Raw genomic sequence first — 24624 nt, forward strand, 5'->3', positions numbered from 1 at the left:
GAAGAGACTGGGAGCCAGCGATCCTTGCGTGCAGCTTCACAAAAGGAAGGCAGAGAGAAAAAAACAGACCAAAGTCAAACTGTCTCAACCAGAAGAGCCCCAATCAGACGGGGCAGGGGCAAAGCCCAGGGACCACACCTGAAACCTAAGGCTAGACGGGTCAGAGAAACAGAGGGCCCGGGAGGAGGCTGGGAGGCTCCCGCCGCCGTGGGCAGAGCGCGGGGGAGCGGGAAGACAACGTGGAGGAGGCCAAGACCGGTGCAGATGAGCCGAAGGACAACGCCGCGGAGGAAGCGGGCTACGCTCTCTGCGAAGCGAGGCAGAGATCGATGGCGGCAGCTGAGGGAGGAAAGATAAAGTTCAGGCGAAAGTGTGGATGGCGGGAGGGAGGGAGAGACCCTGTGGAAGAGACACGGAGACTGCGGCAAAAAGAGGAGCCGAGGGTTAGAGGCAGAGCACGGAGAAGGGGGGAGCCGGACTCAGCCGCAGTGAAAGGGAGTGGGAGGGAAGGAGGCAGAGAGAAGGGAGGACGAGACAGACCCGAAAAAGAGAGCCAGAAGCTCACTCTGGCCGTCTGGTGTGAGAAGGGACCTTCATCTCAAGGACACCGCGAAAGACAGATGGATGGTGAAGAAATCGGGGAGCCGCGCGACCCCGGCGGGGCGGGCAGTGGCCCAGCAGGCCGCCCCCAGCCGCGCGGTCCTCGCCCCCGCCGCCCCCGCGCCGCGCCCTCCGGACCGCGAGCGCCCACACTCCCCTGCCCGCCCCCTCCCGGCCCAGCCTGTGCTCCGCGCTGGCATGAAATTGGCTGCAGCCGTAATGAGTCCGCGCCGCGCGGAGGAGGCTGAGGGCCCGCCAGGGAGCCCTGCGCGCCTCGTTTAGCTTGTTTATTGTTCAGGCCTAATTAAAACGTTCCACCGCGCTGCGTTTACATCCGCCCCCCGCTAATGAATTCTCGGCCGCCGGGCGATTTCGGAAACTGCCGTGGGCCGGAAGGGGGGTAGGAGGTGGCGGGATTGGGGAAGGAGTGAAGCGCTGGGGCGCGGGGGGGGGGGGGGCGCGCACAAACACACGCACGCACCAAACACGCTCGCTGCACACACCCACAGCCTTCCACGGCCAAAGGAGCAATTAGACATCCGATAGTTGACTCTGAGGTCCGAGTGAGCGCCCCCAGCCCCGTCGCCCCAAACTCCGGCAAGCAGGCATTTGGGGGGGATGGAAGGCAGGATTTGGACGAGGAGTGGAGAGAGGGAGGTCACGAGTGAGTGTGTGTCCTTTGCGTGGCAGGCCTGCGTGTGTCTGTGAGCGCACCTGCTCCCGGAAGCGCGACCGGGGAGCGGCCTTGTGCGCACAGGATTCTGTGTGTCTATCTGTCTGCCTGTCTGCCCGTCCTTCTAGCTGTTCATTCTCTCCCACAGAGGGAGCCTGCGCTTGGCTTGCAATGTTTCTGGTGGCTCTGGGCGCAGCATTTTGCTGTTTGCCTCCTTGTCACGACCTCAGCGAGGGCAGATGGAGCCAGTGGAGGGAGAGAGACAGACGGTGATGCTTGGGCAGCCAGGGCTCCCTGCCGGTCCCTTTCCTCCTGCAGACACACACACACATTCAGCCCTCCACTGCAGGTAGTCAAATAAAATACACAAAAAGCAACCGAAATCCCATTCACACTTGACCACATGGAAACACACAAATGAACAAACACTCGCAGACAGAGCAACTTGCCAATCACACACGCAGATGGAAAGACCACCTGTATGAACATGTCCCACTGCCGCGCGCACGCGCACACACACACACAGAAGACATGCATACACACTTCTCCAGGCAGTTGTGAGTGAACTGTCACTGCCTGACACATCCGTGTACCATTCAGTGGGCCCCAATTCCTCTCATAGAAAATTCAGTTCACCCAGCCCCACCTTCAAAATCTGCCCCTCTCCATTTCCCTTCATCCTGGTTCCCCAACCCAACTTTTTATTTCAGGCCAGAAAAGCTATTCCCTGCCTGGATTATGGTTTGCTCCTGCTCCAGAACCATCAGAGAGGTGTTCTTCCTCTTTTCCTACTCCATTCCATGCCTCCTTGAGTTTCTCCTTCCACAGCCCACATATAATTCTCCTCCTCCAGGCAGCCTTCCCTGATGAACTAACTGACTCTGAATCTTCCCTGGTCAGTTGCACTTGTTGATCTGTGCAGTGGTGAGTGTCACCAGGTTACTTTGATAGTACATTGTCAGGGAGAGAGACTGTAAGCTCCCCAAGGGCAGGGCCACTTGACCAAATATTTCAGGCCAATGTCAAGCTGAATGTGCCAGGCTTCAGTGCCAGGCTGGGATGTTCCTGGGAGTCCTATTACCTGGTTTTAACAAACAGAAAAATGAAACAAGTCCTCAAGAAGCCATCAGGAAAGTCTCCTTCTGTCACATCTTGCAAGTATCTCCTTCAGAATGACCTTTCAGTGCCACTTGGGAAGACAGACCCTCCACTGGGCCTTCCCACATTCACCTTGTTCTTAACTGGAAATACTGCTTCCCATCTGGGCACTACCTCATCCTCCAGTCTTGGAGAAAACTTGGCTCTTCTGAAAAATTAGATTCACCCTAAAGAATAAAAATTTGCCGTACAGCTCAGAGCCGTACTGCATGCGGTAAAAGTGATTCCCCAGAAAGGAATGTCAGGAAGGAGCAGGCAACTGCAGCAGCTGAAGATGCTACTTTGAAGAAGATGGCATGCATTGGATTAATAAGGTTCTTTTAGTAAAAAGACAAGGTCATCCTAAAAATCCACTTGTTGACTTCCCCCCCAACTCACCCGGTTGTTTTATCCCAGCCCAAGCTCTCTGGAGAGACAGGTGCCTGCCTGCTACTCCCCTGTCCCCTTAGTCTGCCTTCTTCTCAACAGCCAAGTGTCTCTCCATGCCCCTCTCCCTCCTGCAGTTAAAGGCTCCCTCCCTCTCCCTGTCTTTCATCCAAGCACGCCTCTGTCATATTTCTTTCTCCACCTCTGTCTTGCTCTGTCTTCTGTCAATTTCTCTACTCCCTTTTTCAATATCCGTTTCTCTCCCCCGATCTCTGTTGAGGTTCTCCCCTTCCATTTTCTGTCTCAGTCTTTCTCTAACTTCCATTTTTGCTCTGCTCTCTCCCCCATGCTGCACCTCAACTGCTCAAGCAGTCACTTGGAGAGGGAGGATGTGTAGTAGTTCAGCACCAGATGATTCTGGCATTTTGAATAGAGCTCTAAATTGCTGTGTTCACACACACACACACACACACACACACACACACACACACACACACACACACTCCTCTTAACCGAGTCCCAGGTGGTGAGACACCAGCCGAGTCTAGCCTCAGGGTCTCCATCATGCTCTAGCTTCCATCTCCTCTCTTCCCTTCTCTCTCTCTCTCCCTTTCTCATTACTCTGTGTGTGTGTGTGATCTCCTTCCCTCCAGTCGCAGATGGATCTGTCTTTGGCTCTGGGTGCCTGACTTTAGGTTTTCCCCTGGGCCTGGGTCCACTTCCTGTCTCTGAGTCCCTGTCTGTCTGAGCTAGCTCTGCCCTCTGGGTGTCTCTGTTGTTGTGTCTGTCTCCCGTCTTCCTCTCTGCTCTCTGGATGCTCTCTCCCATCTCTGGCTCTGTCTCTCTCCCGTCTCTCCATTTCCTCTCGGCCAGTGCCTGCCTCTGTCCCCTCTGTATCCCGGTCTCTTTTCATCTCCAGGGGGCCCTGACCCACTCGGCCCTTTTGGTCCTACAGCGTCGATCTTGGCTTGAATTTACAGGGCTTTTCTGTCCGCGTCTGTGTGTCTGTCTCTCTCCTCTCGGCCCCTCGGCACTGCCCGGCAGTCATGGGTGGGCTGGCGCGGAGGGCTTCGAAGGGGCGGGGGCGGGCGGCCCTTTGTGTGGAAGATTGACGGCCGCGCGGCGCAGCCTCCGCAGCGCTGATTAGGATGCAGCGCGGGCGCCGACTGCAGCATTCTCCTCCCCGCCCAACCTTCTCCGCGGCTCCAAACGCCGGCCCCTCCCTGCCCGCTCAGGGTCGTGTGGCTCACCCCTCCCTCGCCCCAGTTCGTCCACTGGGAGCCACTGGAAATTCTGGGCGGGCAGCTGAGGGCCCCCTCTCTCATTCAGGTAACCACATGTCTTGGGTATTTTAAGAGAAAAGGAATGAGGAGAGGTGGGAGGCCGCCTGGAAGTGCTTTGTCCCAGGCGGGCAGGTGTCGCGCGCGAAGAACAGAAACGCGCCCGGGGACTTGGCCTCGGCGTCATCCCGAATCGAGAATGGCCTCGCAGCTCCTTGCGCCCTTCCGACAGGCACACGCGAAGCAACAAGTCCCGGGAGGAGACACAAATGCGTGCCCCTCTTTCACTTCCACCCCTTCATAGGACCTATAACCCTTCCTGGTGCCTAGGGAGCTCCCGATAAAATTACTGACATATTTCACCAGTTCTTCCAAAATTAGCACCAACATCTGTGGAGCTCAGTTCCTTTAATTATGCCTCCTCATTCTCTGCCCACTCACACACACACACACCCCACTACACCGCAACTCAGTATCTGCTCTCTGGACAATTCCCCCTGCAAAGCCTTGCAAGCACCCCAGTGATTATCAGACCTCAGCTCCAAATCCCAGTTATTCCAACCACTCCACCCCAGCATCTACATGGTGTTCCTCCCGCCTCCTCTCCCTCCGTCATCCACGCCAGTGCAACCTGGCCCACCAGGTTTCTCCCCAAAGACAGTAAGTCACTAAGGAGCATTGACTACTAGAAAGGGAGGGCCAAGGGCAGCCTGGTGGGTGGGAGGGGATTCCAGAGCTAGCAAATAACGAGCCCTGTCAGCATCTGTCAAATATGCCATCTCCCTCCATCATCCCTGTCTCCTGCCTCCTGGCTCCTGCCAATCCATCTCCCTGCTGACGATGGAGCTCAGGTGCAAATTCGCCGAAGCCCAGACGCATAATGCCTGGTCCACTCCAAACCCATTTTCTCCAAGAATGTCACTAGACTCCGATGTCGTTCTTTGAAAACTCCTGACGATCCTAGGAAACTGGGGTTGTAGATGGAACCCAAAGAGAAAGAGAAATTGCCCTCTCTGATCAAAATCTTGCCCTCAGCCGCTTGTCTCCACCGCACACCGCCAAAAGCAATAGTTAAAATATCAGGCAATGGTACGAAGAGTCAAAACTCAGGAAGACCTTCCCAGCTTTTTAAGGAAGTCGTGAGGGCCTCAAGAAACTAGGGAGATGGTGAGGAGGTAGGGGGCAGTTCTTGGACAACCCAAAATCGCTTCTTGTAATATAGTCAATTTCCACCAGGGGGCGAGGGACGCGGCTCTGCGGATTTAAGAGGAACCTTCTCAGCGGCGACCTGTAAAGAGTTCGGCGGCCACAAGAGGGCGGCAGAGAACGGCGCTCCCTGCCGAGCCAGCAGACCCCGGCCCCGGGTGCTGAGATGGGGCCAGACTGAACAGGCTGCGGGGAGTCTTGCTCCAGCAAGAACCCATGAATTTCCAAATTCAGGAAACCCCTCTTGCATCCCTCTCCACCAGCATCTCTCCTCTGGCTCTCAGGCCCTGAAAGGCTATCACCACCACCCCCCCCCCGCCCCCCAGCACTGGGTCCATTGGCACAGAAGGGGCCTGTGGCTTTTTCATCACGATTGTACAGCGAACGATCCAAAATTCAAAGAAGTGCTGTTTCATAGGGTTTCAGCTGACAACTGGGAGAAGGCAATGGCAACCCACTCCAGTACTCTTGCCTGGAAACTCCCATAGATGGAGGAGCCTGGTAGGCTGCAGTCCATGGGGTCGCTAAGAGTCGGACAGGAGTGAGCGACTTTACTTTCACTTTTCACTTTCTTGCATTGGAGAAGGAACTAGCAACCCACTCCAGTGTTCTTGCCTGGAGAATCCCAGGGACGGGGGAGCCTGGAGGGCTGCCGTCTATGGGGTCGCACAGAGTCGCACACGACTGAAGCGACTTAGCAGCAGCAGCTGACAACTGAAGCCAGACTAGAACCCAGGTTTTCTTAATTCTCAATCCAGGGGTCTTCCCATTGTGCTGGTTGCCATTTCTGAGAGAAAAGCATACTTTACAGATCCCAATAAAAAACCAGCTTACAAATCAATGTCAGAAATTCCCTGGAGGTCCAGTGGTTGGGACTTGGTACTTTCACTTCCATGGGCCTAGGTTTGATCCCTGGTCGGGGAACTAAGATCCTGAAAGTCAAGTGGCATGCCCCCCCCCCCCACACACACACACACAATCGATGGCAAAGCTACACTCTTCCCCCTGTTTACATATGTAACTGGTGTACATGGGACTGTTAACCACAGGGCACAGAGATGCACCCTCTAGTCCTTAGGCATACACACTCCTCCACCCCTCTCTCCCTACTTCCTGAACTACAAGAGAAACTTCTCTTCATTTATAATTTGCAATTTTCATTATATTTGCAGAGGCCCTTAAAGTTGAGTCAGAGAAGCACTCTCTCGGTTCTAACCTCGGTCCTTCTTACCACAGCCCTGTTCGGGTAGAGGAGAGGGGCCAGTCCAGGTCTCTCTCTCCCAGTGATTCTCTGTCCCGAGCCTTTCACTGCCCCCTTGCCTCTCCCACCCCTCTGCTGACTAGCCTCCTCCTCTTCCAGATCTTTCTTGCCACTGGCTCTCCTTCAGCCTCAAGAGCTGAGTCACCTAGGAAGGTGAGCACAGAAAAGGGACAGAAGGAAGGGTGGGAGAGACAAGGAAGAGAACCTAGGCTTGAGTCCAGAGAGGCCTCTGTCCTCCACCCTTTACGCTCAGCTGGAGTACTACCTCGAGTATGACCCCTGCCTTCTGGCTGGTCCGCACTCCTTCCACTCTCCTTGGGGCTAAAGAGCTGATGAAGGTGAGAGGCAGTGTGGAGAGATGGGGCCTGTGGGGGAGGGGTGGGAACTCATGCAAACTCCAAACTCATGGGCTGAGTATGTGCATACAGGGGTGCCACACCCCCACCACTTCTGCATAGCCCCACACGTACACTCCATGTCATTCCCTATCCAGGACTCATTCCTTGTAAAACAAGAGGAGAAAAACTCCCCAACCTCTCAAACACCTTATTCCAACTTTCATCCTCCAGGGGAGATCTGAAAAGACAAAACCCTCCCCTTGTCGTCCCCCCTCCCCATGTGCTCCTTGTCCACTCTGGCTTTCAAGATGTCCCCCTAGACCCTTGGAGGCAGCCCCCACCTTCCACAGAATTGGGGAGGCACCAGCCAGAGCCTCCTCCCTACAAAGGACTGAGACACACGCCAATCACGTTAGGGCCTCTCACGGTGCCCATTCTGCTATGAATTCCCAAGGTCAAAACCATTCTGGTGTTATTAAAAACATAAATGTTGCATACCAGGCAGCAGGGGAAAAAATTATAAGGCAGCCAGACGAGAGGGAGATGGAGGGGCTGGTAATTGTCTTCGTCTTCCCAGAGTCAAGCTCCACGGGGCTGGAGCCGCACACAGAACATTGCTTTTTAATTTAACTCAGTAAGGTCAGCAGCAGCAAATGAGGCAGGAGAGGAATGGTACCTCAGAGGGAGGGCGCCGGGGCACAGCCCCCCACCCGGAGCCTGCAGGAGCCAGGGCTCCTGGCCAGGATCTCCAAGCAGTGCCAGGAGCAGAGGGGAGATGGTGGGAAGGATTCTGTGCCTCTCAGCCCACCACAGAAGGGAGCTGGACTAGGGGCTGGAGGAGAAGGGACCATTGTGAGGGCTTCTGAGGAACTGGGATTTGGGTGGAGGGAGAGAAAAAGGCTCCAGAGGGACCCTAGGTGAAACCTGAAGGACTCAGGCCGGTGGAGACAAAACCTTCTCCCATCTTGACGCCCCACAACACCCACTCTACGGATGACAATAACAAGGGCCATGACTGAAACTCAGGGGTTTGCCTTCCCCCAGCACCTGTGAATCCTGAGGCCGAAGCAGAGACAGTTCTCCTGTGGGCCATTTTGTTCCATCTCCAAGGATCCAGCAGGGCAGGGGAGTGGAGGATGGAGAATCCGAGGCAGAATTGCCCTCCCTCAGAACCTTCCTCATGGGCTCCTTACTCTAGCCACCTTCCCCTTGCAGCTCTGCTAGATGTATGGTGGTTCTCTCCATTTCCAGTGCTTTAGGAAGGACTGGAGTTAGACCACAGAAGGGACTTTCCTGATTAACATCTTGGTCATGGCCACAACACAGGCCGGGGTAGGGAAGGCTAAGAAATCTAGGCTTTTCTGAATAGGCCCAATGAACTGAGCATGATGAAGTCAGGGAACCCAGAGAAGATGGGCAATTTCCTGGGTATGGCAGGCAGCAGTGGCTTTGAAAAGACTGTGCAACTATCAGAAGCAGTGACATCTAAATACACATTGGGATTTATTGGGAAGTTCTTCTGCAGGTCAGACCTCAAATCCTCCAGCTTTAGTTTCAGGCTGTTTCTCTTTTAGGGCTCTTTCGGGGAGGGAGAATTTGAATAGTAGGTTTGAGACTTGAGGACAGAGTTTCCATTATCTCTCTCCATCTAGAAGTGTCCTTGCTACTCTCCTCGCAGGTTTCTTCTCCCCTGTCAATTAAGAATTCAAAGCTCCCTGAAGAAGCCACCAATGTCAATTAGGAATTCTGAGGCCTGCTACCCTCACAGTGTACAAGCCTAGCGGCCTTCCCAGCTGTCTTGCCAAGGAGGTCCCAATCTTGGCACCGGGACTCCATCCCTGCAGTTCTCAGTGCCTGCCACAAGGTGGCAGCCAACACATCGACGGGTCTAGAACTAGAGCCGGTGCCTCACCGGTGCTAGGACCCTCTCCTCCACCCAGATCTCCACTCACCCCATCCCGTCCTCCCTAGGCAGGATGCCAACCCTGTGGCATCATGGTGGAGCTTCCTGCCACTCCCCACACCAGGCCCAGCGTCCCAAGGGCCCCAGGATAGTGGTGTAGAGGGGCCTGTTAACGGGGCCAGAGGCAGCCAAGATCAGGAAGAGGAACAGGAGCGAGGGGTGAGGCCTAACCCAGAATAAAGACCAGGAAGGGTCTGCATTGCCACCTCCCTCCTCAGGAGGAGATCCAGTGGGACACCATTAGCTCCCATCCCCAGAGCACAGAAAGCAGGACAAGGTTCAGTCAATTCTCCAAGGCAGTCCTGACCCTCCTGCTGCATGGAGAAGGATCCTGGGAGGAAGGAGAAATCAGTCCTGCCATTGAGGCAACTTCCATTTGGAAGTGGGAGCAGGGTCAAGGTACACAGCTGGAAAGAGCACACACAAGAACCAGGAGAGACTTGCAGCTACCCTGGCAGTGGTTTAGAAGGAGAATGTTTGGGATCCAGAAACAGGAGGATTAATCAAGGAAGACTTCCCAGAGGAGGTGAGTATGAGGTGGTATTGCAAATGGTCGAGAGGCTAGTCTGCAAGAAGAGGAGGAGAGAAAATGGTTCAGACTGGGCATAGACCATGAGGCTAGGAGAGGGCAGGGAGGACCGAATGATATGAGGGCTGCCCCTGGATGCATCTAAGACAGCAGATGGTGGGGGCCTGCGAGGGGGATGGGAAACTGAAGGAACAGGTGTTGGCGGGGGAGGGGCCTCAAAGCCCAGCTGGGAAGACTGGGAAGGAGTCGCTGAAGGCTTCAGCAAGAAGAAGGGGGACAGCCCCCCATTAGCTGAAGTATTTCTCCCTCTATTCCCAACTCCATAAAACCAAGAGAAGAGAAGCAGGGTTAAGGGTTCCCCAATGGGACACAAGAAGGATTCCTAGACTAGGAGTCAGGGGTTTAGGACACTGAGTGAGTCTTCCCACCTCTGAGGCTCTAGCTGCTGTCTGTAAAGTAAGTGAGCTGCAACCCATGGTTTCCGAACTCTTGTCTCTGATATTGTCCTGTGATCATTGCCTTCCTCTCCAAGAATGATCGGACCCACCTGTGATCCTCCAGGCTTCAGTCTCCCATTCTCTGAGTGTCCCTAAACTTCAGACCCACTCCCCTATCCAGAAGAAGTTACTTCCATGCCAGGGGGTGCTAGGTTCCAATTTCGCACACTCAGCCTGGGCTTACTGGGCACACGGTGTAGCAAGAGGATAGAAGGTTAGACCCAGGAGGAACTTCCCAGCACAAGGGCTCTGAAAGCCTCAGCTTGTATGTCTCCAAGAGACAAGGACATTTGTTTTGGACCTGCCCGAGTAGTGCTAACTAGAGAGAGGTGTTCTCACTGTGGTTATGGACCACCACCACCCCCAGAGTCAGAGACCCTCACAGGAAGACTTCCGGAGACTCTACCACCCTAAGGCAGAATGGGTGGAGCCTAGAGCTAAGACTTGCAGCCTGGATGGAAGACACTCCTAAAACCTGGTGGGGGAAGCTGTGCAGAGAATAGGCCTGACCCCTCCACTGCTCAGGCCCCTGTCTGGGCCCCACCTCCTCACTGTCCTCCTGGGTCAGAGCAGGGCATCCAAGCACTTCCAGTTCAAGCCCAGAATGAAGATCTCAGGGCCCGGGTCTCCACCCAGCCTCAGACCTGGGACCCTGACACCATCACCCTCCCCCCATGCCTGGTGGGGCACAGGCACCCACTGTTCAGGCTACCCAACCCCCCGCGTCCCCAGCAGAAACAGCCTTCCTCTCCTGGCCTCTCACCTCAGCCCCACCACATACCACATCCTGGAACCTGTTAGAGATTTCAGCAAACGAAAGATATCTTCGGCTGTGAGGCTCCCCTGGGACACGACACACATCATACACCCATTCACCTGCATACATGAAGATACACACAACACCAAGGCACACGCTCATACATACACACAGACACGCTCAAAATACACACACATCCACATATTACAAACATTCTCACACACATGCAACACAGACACATGCTCATGAACTCATACATATACAGACAAGCATACATATACAAACTTACACATATTCCTACACTCACCAAACACACATATACACATACATACATGTGTCTCCACTCCTTCCTTCTAAGGATGAAGCGCCCAGCCCTCTAGATTGTAGAGGTTTAGAATGCACCAGGGGAAGCTTAGAAACCCAAAGGAAACCTATTTCCAGTTTCCTGACCCAAACTGGAACTCGTATGCTGTGTTCCCTTTTGCCTCCAGAATCTCTGGGATTCTCATCCATTGAAATGGAAACTGCAAAGCTCATTCATTCATTTATACAACAAAGCTCATTCATTTGAGCACCTGTCTGCCACACACATGCCTAGGTGCCTGAAGCTGAGGTGGACATATAAAAGAGTGAAACCTTCTCCCCAGTGGTGTGGTGGAAAGACCGAGTTCAGGAATCAAGGACCTGAATGCAAATCCTACCTTTGCCTCTGAATAAGCTGTGTTACCTAAGACACAGTACATAACCTCTCTAAGCTTCAGTTTCATCACCTGTAAGGTGGGGTTAAATAAAATTTACCCAATAATTCTGTGATGATTAAAAGACAGGGAAAGCCTCCATCAGCAACGTGTCCACTGTGGAAAGTCACCGTCTTTCCTTTCCCAGCCCCCTGGTGAGGGTCTCCCCAACATGCTCCCAGTCCTGCATCCCTGGAAACAGAAACCCAGCCTCCCTCCACCTCAGACCCCCAAGTGCGCGAACCTCGGGAAAACTTGATCTCGGACTTGGCCGGCTCCATCCGACTCCCCCGCCCCCACCCTGGTCCCCGCCTCTCCCGGTCCATCATGCCTCTCGCCCGTTTGCAGGTCGCGTTTTCCGTAATAACCTTTAATGCGGCTGGCCGCGGCCCAAATGTTCGCGATGGAGCGCTGGGCCCCGCGCATCAGATGGACGATGAAGTGTTAATCATCCCCCAGGGAGCAGTCCCGCGGAAAGTCGTCATTAATTTCTCTGAATTACACCAATTCCGAGACATTCTTTATGGACAGACAGTGCGGGAGACAGTTATATGACAGGACTTGCTGTGCTAAGCAGATGTGGGAGAGATTGCGTCGCCCCATGAATACTAAACAATCGCTCGGAAGAAACCCCACCAGCTTCTGCTCTCAGAACTGGGAAGCCGCCCAACACACCCCCACCCTAATGGGCACACCCAGCAGGTGCCTGGGGCTGGAGCAGGGAACAGGATCGCACCCCTACCCCAGCTTCTTAAGCGGCCTACTCAACGCCCCTCCAGAGTCAGGCCTCAGTCTCAAAGTGGGAAGTGGCTCTGAAGGTCTGCTCCTCACCTTCCTGGGACCCTCCAAGGACCCACAAACACCCTAGCTTTCTGTATCACAGCCTTTGCTCCCTACATTCCTTCCAGAGCCTGACCTGCTTTCTGAACTGCTGTCTGTCATCCCCACTCTGAGCCTCCTCTGGCTCTCCTTCCACACAACTCAGCACCCTAACCATCTCTGAGCTTCCATCAGGCATTGCCCCATCCTGGTTCTTCCACCTCCCCACCCCACCCCATCTCTCTCTACCACTCCATCCTCCTCCATATGCTCCATCACTCCACCTCCCCGTCCATCTCCAGCTCTCTGACACTCTCATCCTGCCCACTTCCCGCTCTGCCCGCCTCCTCTCCTCGCTCACCTCCCCAACCCGATAACCTGCTTCTCTTGCCTACCTCCCCAAACCACCACCTCCCAGGGAGGTCTGCTTTCGCATTACCTCCATCTCTGCAACCTGCTGCATTCTACCATTTTGCCCCATTTCAAGTTATTGCCCCTACATCTGCTTTCACATCTCTGCCACTCTTCAGAATCTAGAGGGGAAGGGAAAGGTTCAGAGCCGAATAAAACCAAAGTCCGCATCCCCAACCCCCCACCCTGCCCTCCTCCCTCTCTTCCTTCTGGCAGACAGGACAAGTGTAAATGAGAGCTTAAGAGACTTCTCCCCACAAGTGAAGCAGTGGGCGGGAAGTGGGGGAGGTAGAGGGTGACCAGGGAAAAACCTGCCGAGGCAATTCGGTCACACCTGAGGGAAGCCCCGCCCACTAAGGCGCGCCCCGCCCCCTCCTCTGTGGCCTCGCGAGGCCTGGCCAGCCCACAGCTCGCCCCGCCCCACGTCTGAGAGGACCCTGGGCAGCGCTGGGACCTCGGTCGCCTCAAAGCCACTCCTCCTCAGGAGAAGGCCGAAGGCAAAGGAGGACTGTTCCCCCCTCAGGGTGGTCCCACCACCCTCGCCTTCACTCGGGCTGCAGGGAAGAGCCCCCCGCTGCTCCTAGCTTGGGATTGGGGGAGAAAAAGGAAAGTGCGCAGCCTCTGCGCCTTTTCTCCTCGCAGATAATTTATGTCTGAGAGCCGAGCAGATGGCGGGTAATTCAGCAATTACCGTGTGCAGGAATAGGACTCGCGCCTCCACACGGAAGCCGCAGCCGCATCTTCTTTTCTGCCCGTTTTCTCTATTCTGTCTCCCCTTCCCCACTCCCGCCACACCTTGCTGAATCCCACCGCTCAAGGGGAGAGGATATCGTTCCCTTTTCCTCCTGACCCCTTCCTGGATCGGGCGGAGGATTTCTGTCTCAGGAAACGAGGAGAGCTGGCTGCTCCCTGGAAGTTCTTCCGCTCCTCTCACCTTAGTCTTTCTTGCTGCTATAAGTGACCATATTGTCCTGGGAAATTGTGAGGCGCTCTCCCAACCTTCTCCCCTCCCCCTGTTTCTTGAGGTTTTTTTCATGCTATTTCTTCCAGGTATCTAGGTTCCACATCCCAGGCTTCAGAAAACACTTCTGGGCTCTTAAGATAGACCTAGGAGCTGAGGAGTCTGAGTCTCTGTCTGCATGGACAGCAAGGGGGAAAGAAGGCAGTGGTTATGAAGATGAGAATAAGGAGAGGGCCTTTTGGAGTTCTGTGCACACAGTGAGCGTGTAATAAGTGTGAAATGGCTGATTGAGAAGCTGCACTTAGTGAGCTAAGCCTCACTAAGGAGGGTAGCCTCCTGAGGGAGGGTAGAGGGGACAGGAATGAAGCTGGAAGGGTCTCAAATGTCTCCTCCCTGTTCCACTCCCTTCCTCTCTGGGCCACCTGGAGAAAGGATGCTCTAAGACAGGCCCCGAGCCTGGAGACCTCACTAAGCTGAGGGAGCTGTCCTCCCCTCCATCCACCTCCGCCAGCCCAGCCCAGGACTCCAGGACACCCACCACTGAGAGCCCAGGCCACTGTACCCCACATACCCTCTCTTCAGCCAGGGCTCCCAAGTCTGTGACCCAAACCCTGCACACCAGCCTGATGCCCCTATTCTGGCAGAACCTTAGGTGACCTCTGGGCTCTGAACAGCTGGGCTCTTGGGCTTTGAGACACCCCCACCATCAGCTCCCCCAGATCCTCCTCATTCCTCAACACCAGAGGAGCACTAATTAATTAGCGTGTGCAACCAGCCATGGGCACGATCTCGTTACCCACCACAGGGACCCGCTGTTAACACACCAGACCCCTGAGACGCGGGCACACACTAATTACACAGCCAGCAGCTCAGCTAATCACAGCTCCTAGTGACACTGTGGCTCACAGAGGAATCTCCAGCTTTTCTCTCCACTCCCCACCAGCTTCTCCCCCCAACCCCTCCACCCCCCTCCACTTCCCACCCCCCTACCCCTTGCCGTGCTCCTGCCTCCTAGAACAGGAAGCTGGAAAGGAGGAGGTAAAGACTGGTTAGAAAAAAGTTGAAACTTTCTGGAAAACAGGAGGCCAGCCATGGAGCAGCTGAAGGGAGAGTGGGGATGAAAAGTCGGGAGGAAAAGAAAATTTTCCTACTAATCACTTTGGGCTATAAACAGCCACTGTGAAATTAGTAACTACAGCAAGAGAGAGTGGTGGTTAGACTATAAGAAGGACTTCCTGAGAAGGTGCTCGGGTAGAATTGGATCTGGGAGAGAGCAGCTTTCCCAGAGGCAGGACACGATGGCCACTGAGGTGGAGGAGGATGGGAGAGAGGGGCAGTTCCAGGAACTCAGGTATTGGACTCCATCCTGTCTCCAGTTACAGTTCAAGGGTACAGAGAGGAGGCTGCCTCACTGCAGACACAGATAGACGGCTTCCCCACACACACGTCCCATTGACTTTGCCATTCTGCTGTCACTCCACAGCTTCTCCAAGATTTAACATATTGACTCTTCGAGCTGCAGAAAATTGAATTTTCTTCATTACGACTGTCTCCCGACAAAAGCAGCTCATAAATTCTCCCATCTTTTTCAGGCTTCCCACCCCCTCACCACCCAACATTTCTCGAGGGGATTCACATATTTGAACACATGGTTCACATAGGTGGAAAGACAAGGCATAACCAGCATGCTCCAGAGACATACCTCCCACCAGGACCATCCCTTACTGCCCATGACCAGAAGCGGCCTACATCCAGGCCAAGCCGTTATGCTCAGGAAAGAGGGCGCATGGGTTCCAAACCAGGGTCCAAGGATGTGATACTCAGTGCCCCATAGCGCAGATACAGTTGGTCCATGCCAGGGGTCTAAAAGGCCCCATGCCTCCGTCACACATGTACTTCTCCTGTACCCTGACAGCACTCTCACAGATGTCATTCCCGCAACAGATTCATACAGCCTGCCATGCAGTATTCACGGCAGGTTCACATCTGCGCTGCCTGGGCAGAGCTAAAAGCCCCTCCCCACAGCATCAGAGCCCTGTGCACGGTCCCACCAGGGCATAAACCCACAAGCAGGAAACATGCACCAGCTCACATGATTTGCACAGACACAGAAAGAAGGGGAACATCTCCCAGGACCTAGTAGGGCGTCTTCCTTCACACCCAAGCAACCAGTGCTGTCTCCTCCCAACACTGCCCCAGGCCATCCCTACACTAAGGGAGTCCTCCATGGACTGCAGCCTAGTGTCCACCCCAAGGTCCAGATGACCCTTCCCACTATGGAGGGTGGGGTTGACACTGGTTTCCCATGCAGGGTGCTCCCTCTCCATCTGATTCTCCTTCACTTTGGCCCCAGCAAAAGAATTGGGGGAGGGCAGGGCCGAGTAGTAGTTCCTTTTGATACCTGTGCCAGTCTGGCAGCTGAGGCTATAATGGATGGGCAAGAGGCCAGGCTGATGGCCAACACCATGTGGCTCATGCCCAGGGCCAGATTGGGGCGGGATGTAGTGGGCTGGGTGCCCAGGCACTCCACCCTCCAAAATGCCACACAATCTGTGAGAGGAAAGAGACAGAAAGAGGGACCCAGATAGATACAGACGAGGACACTCCCTAAGATCAGACTAAGCCAATCTCTCCCCCCATCCTGGCCCCTCAACAGCTGCTCCCTCCCCCACAACTCTGACCCAGGCAAAAAGGGAAGTTCCCCTGAACTGGCAGGAGGGAGGCCAGCCAGTTCTTTCAGGTAAAACGAGTCCAACCTTACACAACAAGAATTAGGGGTTTGGGGTGCAACCAGAAAAGAGAAGGACAATTACTAAATTAGGAGAGTGGTTGAGACTTGAAGGGGGAGTCTTTATGCATTTTTATGTGTGCTAATTAATGTGCAAATGTTATGAAGTGCAGAACATCTATTGTCTTTGTAATCCCAACCTGCTCCTAATGGTATTTACACATACACACACACTCTTTATTTCATCTATGATTGACTCCTGTTTCTGAATTTCTGAACCACCCTCTGTCTTCTCCTTTAAGAGCATGTCTGGAGCAACAGAAAGATTGCCAGAAAGGCCTAGCTCCATAATACAAAGAATGATTCTCTGGAGACCAGGAAGTATTTCAAACCATCTATGTCCAGAAGGAGAACAAATTCCTCCACGCAGCCTCACCCTGACACCTGCTCCTTCCAACAAGTTCCCCATCTCAAGGAGGAACTCCCATCTACTGAGCCAAGAACCTGTGATTAGTCATGACTCTTCCTTCTCCCTGGCTTAGGGATAGGACAAGGAAGATTTTTTAAGCTAAAAGTCAAGCTTTTTTAGAGTCACATTCCACCGGCATCCAAATGACTTCAAAAATCAAAATGTCCTGCCTACCTCTCCTTTACCCTCACACCTTGTCCATGAAACCTCCTAAATAACTTTTCTGGGCTGCATCAGATGGTAAAGAATCTGTCTGCAATGCAGGAGACCAGGGGTTCAATCCCTAGGTTGGGAAGATCCCCTGGAGAAGGAAATGGCAACTCATTCCAGTATTCTTGCCTGGGGAACCCCATGGACAGATGAGCCTGGCGGGCAACAGTTCATGGGGTCGCAAAGAGTTGGACACAACTGAGTGATTAACACTTTTTCACTTTGAGGTATGCTGGATCTTAGTTCCGTGACCAGGGATGGAACCTCTGCAGTGGAAGCACAGATTCTTAACCACTGGACCACCAGGGAAGTCCCTTAATAACTCTTGAAGCTACCCACTTGGCTCCATTCTCTCTGGCAGATGAGGAGCTCTCAGCAAGATGCCTCCTTACTGCTTTCCCAGGCTCTGGGGTTAACCCTCTCTATTCTCATGGCACTGGGGAGGCCCAGGAAGCTTAGAGGACATTCCCACCCACACAGTTTCCCAGAGAGAAGTATTTTGAAACTGCGAGAAAGGTTATAGAATTGTCAAGTGCATGAAATCAATGACTAAAATTATGACTGTAACACAGCTTTGTTTACTTTGTAATAGTGTAAAAATTTTCAAACTTTTCAACAGAGTATAAAAATCATAAAAACTATAGAAATAACTCCTTCTTGAGGGGAAAAGACCACTTGTATCACTAGTCACCTTGGGGCCTGATGCTTCACCAACGTTTGAAGTTCTTCACAGAGGCTTCTTTTCTTCCAGGACAACTCTTATCAAATCTTGAATGTTGACTCAACCCCATGTTGATGCAAAGTGGAAATGGCACATGGCTAAATTTGACCCCCAGCCCCTTTGCAGTGAGGTGAGGCCATAGAACTGGTTATCACCAATGGAATATAAGCAGAAGTGATGTGTTACTTCTGGACTGAAGAAGTTGATAGTAGTTATAGTTTCTCCACATGGTTTCTCTTCCCCATCTGCTGGCTGGATGACACCTGGGCAACCTGAGGCCACATAGTTAAGATAACAGATCCACAGCATGAACAGATCCAGATTCCCGAGTTACTTGACCATAGACATCCACATTGGACTATGTGATACCTACGTCTTTATCATGTTAAGATGCTGAGATCTGGGGGTTGTCTGCTACAGCTGTTTTATTTAAAGTACAAATTAAGGTAACAAGGCTGAAATAGCAAGAAACCAGGCCTAAGGCACCATAGAATTTGCATTGTAATAGACATAGAAGGTAGAGGGGAGCACTTGGGATTCAGAAATTCTTTATTTCGGGAGCGTGCTTTGCAGCATGCAGAATCTTAGTTCCCTGACCAGGGGGTCAAACCTGTGATGCCCAAAATAGAAGCGCAGAGTCCTAACCACTGGATCACCAGGGAATTTCAAAGATTCAGAAATTCTTGATTTGAATACTGTACCATCTCTGTGACTCTGGTCAAGTTATTTAGCATTTTAGTATTTTTGAGCCTTGGCTTCTTCACTGATAAAAATTACATAGTAATAAACAGGGGCTTCCCTGGTGGCTCAGTGGTGAAGAATCCATCTGCCAGTGCAGGACACATAGATTGGATCCCTGATTCAGGAAGGTGCCTTGGAGCAACTAGACCTGTGCACCACAACTACTGAGCCTATTCTCTAGAGCCTGGGAGCTGCAACTACTGAATCCCACGGACCCAAGAGCCTGTGCTCTGCAATGAAAGAAGACACCACAATGAGAAGCCCACACACTGCAACTAGAGTGTAGCCCCCGCTCACTGCAACCAGAGAAAACCCCATGCAGCAATGAAGACACAGCACAGCCAAAAACAAATAAATAAAAATTTTAAATTACATAGTAATAATACAAACCACTTCACAGTATTGTGAGGATCAAATCAGTCCAAGAAGGTAAAAGGCCTTTGAAACCAGAAAGCTACATTGTCACTGGCTATTATTCCAGCTGTTGACACATAATCCTTATTTTAAATGTTTAATAAATAACTATAAATGAATGAGAATAAATGTATAGGTGAGTTCTCAGAGCCACATCTTCTCACCACTAATAAAGGAAGGACTGATGTGATGTGACATGAACACTTTCAGATTAGAGTTGGTCTGTGCATCAATAGAGTGAAGGGGAGCTCCAGGACCTGAATATTACTGAGAACCCTAGACCACCCTTCCACCTATCCTGAAGAAATAGCGCCAAAGAACTAAGAGGACAAAAGAAAATGGGCCAAGGGTCCTAAAGACAAGTCCAAAAGAATCCAACTTTGCCCTAAAATAATGCTAATATTTTCCTGCTGGTGTAGACTGATTGTGTCCACTCAAAATTCATATATTGAAACCCTAAACAGCAATGGAGTATTTGCAGATGGGGCCTTTGGGTGGTAATTAGGGTTAGATGAGGTCATGAGGGTGGGGCCCTCATGATGGGATTAGTGCCATTATAAGAAGAGATCAGAGAGCTTGTCTTTTCTCACTCTCTTCCATTTGAAGACACAGTGAGAACTCAGCTGTCTACTCAGCAGGAAAAGAGTCCTCACCAGGAACCAAATCAGCTAGCACCATGATCTTGCACTTTCCAGCTTCCAGAAACATGAGAAATAAATTCTTGTTGTTTGTGCCACTCATTCTATGGTATTTTATTATGGCAGCTTGAGCAGACTAAGCAGCAAACTAAGCAGACTAAGACACCTACTTCCCACAGAGTCCATAGTTTGGATACACTAGTAACAGCCTACAATGTCTGATGCACCAGCTGCTTCTGTATGTTTGTAAAGCACCCAGCAGAGAGCCTGGCACTGGCAGGCACTCAGTAAATACTAGCCATTATGATTTTCTGAGAAAGCATCTTGTTATAATGGAAAAAGTATGGGTTTCAGAATAAGATTGTTTTTTGAGATCTTGAGCAAGTTACTCTCAGAGTTTCAGATTCTTCATCTGTAAAATCTGACAGCATCTTGCAGGGTTTTGTGATGGTTCAGTGGGTGAAAGGACTCTCTTACACAGTAGGCACTCAACTAGTGGTAGCTCCTCAAAGCATTCCAAGAGTACAAGACTAACTTCCATTCAACATTTATTATGTATCAGGCACTGGGCTAGATGGAGCAATGACAGAGTTAGGACTTTTACCAAAGAGAAAAGAGACTTTAAACTTCAGGAATATAGGATTCATTTTGTAGCAGCTCCTTCCACAGCCTCTAGAAAGCCTCCCCAAGATCATGGCAATCTTACCCCAGCCCAGTCAGGAGTCAGCCTGTATTCTGAAAACACCAACAGTCCCAAGATCTCACAACCTCACTTAGAAGGATTCTTCAACCTCTACAACCGTAATTTCCACTGGTCTTTTTTCTTTTTTTTTTTTTTTTTTAAGGTTGCACTTGGTCTTCGCTGCTGTGCACAGGCTTTCTCTACTTGCAGTGAGCAGAGGCTACTCTTCTTTGTGGAGCACAGGTTCTAGGCGCACAGGCTTCAGTAGCTGCAGCTCAAGGGCTCTTTAGTACAGGCTCAGCAGTTGTGGCACATGGGCTCTGTTGCTCCAAGGCACGAGGAACCTTTCCAGATCAGGGATCGAACCCATGTCCCCTGCATTAGCAGGCAGATTCTCATCCACTGTACCACCAGCAAAGTCCAAATTTCCACTGGTCTTCACAATATTATTCCCTTTGTTAAAAAAGTCTCAGTGACTAACTTCTTATTCCTAATGGGAATCAAGTCCAAATCTCTTAACCTGATGGAAAAGACTAGCTACTATAAAACATAAGGCCCCAAATGTTAGTGCTTTAACAAAATAGAAATTGATTTTTTTCCTCAAGTGAAATCCAAAACACATGTTCCTGATTCAGTTCAGTTCAGTCACTCAGACCCCATGGACTGCAGCACCCCAGGCCTCCCTGTCCATCACCAGCTCCCAGAGTTTACTCAAACTCATGTCCATTGAGTCGGTGACACCATCCAACCATCTCATCCTCTGTCTTCCCCTTCTCGTCCCACCTTCAATCTTTCCCAGTGTCAGGGTCTTTTCAAATGAGTCAGTTCTTCCCATCAGGTGGCCAAAGTATGGGAGTTTCAGCTTCAGCATCAGTCCATCCAATGAATATTCAGGACTGATTTCCTTTAAGACGGAGGGGTTGGATCTCCTTACAGTCCAATGGACTCTCAAGAGTCTTCTCCAACACCACAGTTCAAAGGCATCAATTCTTTGGTGCTCAGCGTTCTTTATAGTCCAACTCTCACATCCATACATGACTACTGGAAAAACCATAGCTTTGACTAGACGGACCTTTGTGGGCAAAGTAATGTCTCTGCTTTTTAATACACTGTCTAGGTTGGTCATAGCATTTCTTCCAAGGAGCAAGTGTCTTTTAATTTCATAGCAGCAGTCACCATCTGCAGTGATTTTGGAGCCCCCAAAAATAGTCTGTCACTGTTTCCATTGTTTCCCTATCTATTCACCATGAAGTGGTGGGACCAGATGCCATGATCTTAGTTTTCTGAATGTTGAGTTTTAAGTCACTTTTTCACTCTCCTCTTTCACTTTCATCAAGAGGCTCTTTAGTTCTTCTTCACTTTATGCCATAAGGGCAGTGTCATCTGCATATCTGAGGTTATTGATATTTCTCCTGGCAATCTTGATTCCAGATTGTGCTTCCTCTGGCCCAGCGTTTCTCATGATGTACTCTGCATAGAAGTTAAATAAGCAGGGTGACAATATACAGCCTTGACGTACTCCTTTCCCAATTTGGAACCAGTCTGTTGTTCCATGTTCAATTCTAACTGCTGCTTCCTGACCTGCATACAGATTTATCAAAAGGCAGGTCAGGTGGTCTGGTATTCCCATCTCTTGAAGAATTTTCCATAGTTTGTTTTGATCCACACAGTCAAAGGCTGTCAATAAAGCAGAAACAGATGTTTTTCTGGAACTCTCTTGCTTTTTTGATGATTCAGCGGATGTTGGCAATTTGATCTCTGGTTCCTCTGCCTTTTCTAAATCCAGCTTGAACATCTGGAAGTTCACAGTTCAGGTACTGTTGAAACCTGGCTTGGAGAATTTTGAGCATTACTTTACTAGTGTGTGAGATGAGTGCAATTGTGCAATAGTTTGAGCATTCTTTGGCATTGCCTTTCTTTGGGATTGGAATGAAAACTGACCTTTTCCAGTCCCATGGCCACTGCTGAGTATTCCAAATTTGTTGGCATATTGAGTGCAGCACTTTTACAGCATCATCTTTTAGGATTTGAATTAGCTTAACTGGAATTCCATCATCTCCACTACCTTTGTTTATAGTGATGCTTCCTAACTTGACTTCCACTTGGCCTCACATTCCAGGATGTCCGGCTCTAGGTGAGTGATCACACCATTGTAATTATCTGGGTCGTGAAGATCTTTTTTGTATAGTTCTTCTGTGTATTCTTGCCACCTCTTCTTAATATCTTCTGCTTCTGTTAGGTCCATACCACTTCTGTCTTTATTGTGCCCATCTTTGCATGAAATGTTCCCTTGGTATCTCTAATTTTCTTGAAGAGATCTCTAATCTTTCCCATTCTATTGTTTTCCTCTATTTCTTGCACTGATCACTGAGGAAGGCTTTCTTATCTCTCCTTGCTATTCTTTGGAACTCTGCATTCAAATGGGTGTGTCTTTCCTCTTCTCCCTTACCTTTCACTTCTCTTCTTTTCACAGCTATTTGTAAGGCTTCCTCAGACAACCATTTTGCCTTTTTGCATTTTTCTTGGGGATGATCTTGATCCCTGCCTCCTGTACAAAGTCACAAACCTCCATCCATAGTTCTTCAGGCACTCTGTCTATCAGATATAATCGCTTGAATCTATTTCTCACTTTCACTGTATAATCATAAGGGATTTGATTTAGGTCATACCTGAACGGTCTAGTGGTTTTCCCTACTTTCTTCAATTTAAGTCTAAATTTGGCAATAAGGAGTTCATGATCTGAGCCACAGTCAGCTCCCAGTCTTGTTTTTGCTGACTTGTATAGAACTTCTACATCTTTGGCTGCAAATTATATAATCAATCAATCTGCTAATTCCTGATTAGCAGACAGTTCTTTGCCAAGTAGTGATTCAGGGATCTAAGTTCCTTCCAACCTGTAGCCCCACCATCTTTAACGTTTAACCTTCGGATCACTGTGCATAAGGTCCTATGCATGAAGCTAAAAAGGAAAGAACATGAAGGGTCTCCCTTGGGAGGTTTCATAAGCCAGGTGGGAAAGTGCAACACATCAGAGAGAAACCAAAAAATGTGGTCCATCTTTAAGTCCAAGAAAAAGAAGGAAAGAGATTCTGATAAATACATAGGAAGCTCTGTTTTACCTGGCATTCAGGGTTCTCCACACCCTGGCTTAAACTTACCTATCATACTTGATACCATTACCTAGACATGTGCATTAGTCAGCTTTGCTGCTATAACAACCAATCTCAAAATCTCAGTGACTGACAGCAGCAGAGATTTACCTCTAACTTATGTACATGTAGGCCAGCTCTTCTCATCAGGGACTCAGGCAAGAGAAACAGCCCTCATATGGAACATGCCCATTCTAGCAGCAGAGAAGAACAAGAAAGTATAAATTCACATGCTCAAACATGGCATGAGTCACATCTGTTCACATTCCATTGGCCAAAACATGAAAAATAATCAAGTCCAAAGTCAGTGAAATGAGGGGACTTCCCTGGTGGTCCAGTGGCTCCATGCTCCCAAAGCAGGGGGCCCAGTTCAATCCCTAGTTGAGGAACTAGTTCCCCCATGCTGCAACTAAGAGTTCTCAAGCCACAACTAAGACCTGGTACAGCCAAATACAAAAAGTGAAAAAAAAAAATTTTCAGTGATGGTTCCTGGTTTAAGGGTTCCTGAGTTTTTGTTTTTGTTTTTGTTTTTTTTTTTGGTGAAGAATTCTTATTTTTAATCCAAGTATTGACATCAAAATGGTTGAGGGCGGGGAGGCACCCACACATGTCCTATATGATTGAAATGTCAAGAAATGTCAAACAAACAAACGTGTCGTCACTTAGTCGTGTCCAACTCTTTGTGACCCTATGGAATGTAGCCTACCAAGCTTCTCCATCCATGGCATTTTCCAGGCAAGAGTACTGGAGTGGGTTGCCATTTCCTTCTCCAAAAAAAGTAAATATTAAAAAAGCAAAGTCAATAAGATGAGACATATACTCCATCTACAGGAGAGACTGCAAGCCGCATGGCAATGGGCAGAGGAGAAAGTAAATAATTTCAAATAATAAAGTCAATCTAATATGGCCATCTTCCACCTAGAGTACTTGACAGACATTACTAATTAATCCTAGCACTCTTTCCTCAGAATCCTCAACACAACATTTTAGGCAGTCATTACCAATAATCTGAGTTTGGAGGGGAAAAGGGGTAATTGATGTGCAGTTCTCATGTGACTTCCTTGCTGTGCTGTGCTTAGTCACTCAGTTGTATCTGACTCTTTGGGACACCATGGACTGTACTCCCCCAGTCCTCTGTCCATGGGGGTTATCCAGGCAATAATACTGAAGTGGGTTGCCATGCCCTCCTCCAGAGGATCTTCCCAACCCAGGGATCAAACCCAGGTCCCCTGCATTGCAGGCGGATTCTTTACCACCTACCACGGAAGCCCATGTGACTTCCTAGGCTCCAGAAAAACTTATTCATTCCCACTGCT

At 50.6% G+C, this 24624-nt stretch overlaps 1 pseudogene; it reads left to right on the forward strand.

Annotated features, from left to right (window-relative positions):
* Positions 1-882, forward strand: part of LOC133049247 (large ribosomal subunit protein uL22-like) — a 146806-nt pseudogene extending 145924 nt beyond the window's left edge.
* The last annotated feature ends 23742 nt before the right edge of the window (positions 883-24624 follow it).

This window comes from Dama dama, chromosome 3 (genome assembly GCF_033118175.1).
Source record: "Dama dama isolate Ldn47 chromosome 3, ASM3311817v1, whole genome shotgun sequence".
Taxonomy (NCBI): Eukaryota; Metazoa; Chordata; class Mammalia; order Artiodactyla; family Cervidae; genus Dama; species Dama dama.